Source organism: Amphimedon queenslandica, unplaced genomic scaffold (genome assembly GCF_000090795.2).
Source record: "Amphimedon queenslandica unplaced genomic scaffold, v1.1 AMPQUscaffold_12955, whole genome shotgun sequence".
In the NCBI taxonomy this organism is placed as follows: Eukaryota; Metazoa; Porifera; class Demospongiae; order Haplosclerida; family Niphatidae; genus Amphimedon; species Amphimedon queenslandica.
This window is the reverse complement of record NW_003546809.1, coordinates 38,168-39,519: the sequence shown is the minus strand read 5'-3', so window position 1 is coordinate 39,519 and position 1,352 is coordinate 38,168. Positions and strand designations below refer to the sequence as shown.

The window sequence follows — 1,352 nt, the reverse complement described above, 5'->3', positions numbered from 1 at the left end:
ATTTTGACCTAAAATTTGATAATAATTATCACATGATCTTGAATTGAATGAAAACTTTGCCTACTACATACACATGATATGTTACAGTATTACATTGTCATTGTCCTTATTGTTGTATTGTTCTTATGTTCCTCCTGTTAATGTACCCACAGGGTAATGTCCCTCCTGATGCTAGTACTGATACTCATGAGATACCAAGAAGAACTAAACTAGCTCAACAACAATTTGTAAGTTTATTAGTTTATTAACAACATTATATCACTTCTCTCTCTCTTATTCTCACTGTTAGGATTCATTCATTAAAAGTGGATTAATTATTAATTATTGTAATGGACCATGTACTGACTGTACTGAACCATCATAACTAATAATAATGTATTATACTACTCTTTTATAATGGCCGTTTATATATTTTATATTTTTTATACATAATTTTTAATAGTACCAGTTCCTACAATCCTTTCATTGTGTAGAAAGACACTAGCTAGCATCAGAAATTATACATAAATACCATGAAGTAAATTAATTAGCAGTGTGACACGCCCATTTTAGCAGGCCACACCCATTAAAGGTGGGGCTCGCTCAAAGGTTCTCTAATATCAATTTTGCTGTTCTCACGGCTTATACTTTGTCTGGTTCTTGTAGCTATTGTAGTCTATCCAGCCGAACTGCACCCTCCCTAAACCGGAAGAATTTTCTTTGCAACCGGAAAAGGTGTTACCCAAGAAAATGGCTGAACTTAGGTTGTACTTTGTTTTTAGCTGGAAATCTTTACTGGACCACTATTAAAGCTACTTTATGCTATCATTTTGATTACTTCAAGGTCATAAATGAAATACTTTTAATGGAGAATCAAAGTTCTATGTTCTATGGCAATAAAAGGACCATGTGTGACATTGCTAAATGGAAAGGAAAAGCAAGAAAGCTATTATTTCTATACCCGTAAGTGGGACAATGAATGTTTGGTTTTATAGTGTTATAATATTGATCGTGGGACACAATGAACATGATAAAATGAATTATATGGCTAAGTACCAAGTTTGTAGTACAAATGAAAATTACAGTATTACGTTAGCTATCACTTGTCATGTATTAGTAGTCCATGTTGTTTAACCATGGGCCACAGTATGATACAGATGTGTTGCTAGACTTATTCTCTACATTTGCTGATGGTGTAAACTGTACATTGTTGTTTGTGTTGTGTTTATTTGACCTTCAAAATTATCACCAAAATTATTTTGTGATATAACTTATGTCATGGCAGTGGTGGGTAAATGCATGTCCTGATTTTGGGCAGGAACCACAAAAGGCACAAGGTGCAGGACGATGCCACTTTTTATGTATGTATGTAT

At 33.6% G+C, this 1,352-nt stretch overlaps 1 long non-coding RNA gene across 1 annotated transcript; it reads left to right on the top strand.

Moving 5' to 3' along the window:
• Positions 1–38: 38 nt before the first annotated feature.
• LOC109586062 (uncharacterized) lies at positions 39–414 on the top strand. Its single transcript, XR_002186792.1, has 2 exons — positions 39–227; positions 290–414. It is a non-coding gene; the product is annotated as an uncharacterized LOC109586062 (long non-coding RNA).
• The last annotated feature ends 938 nt before the right edge of the window (positions 415–1,352 follow it).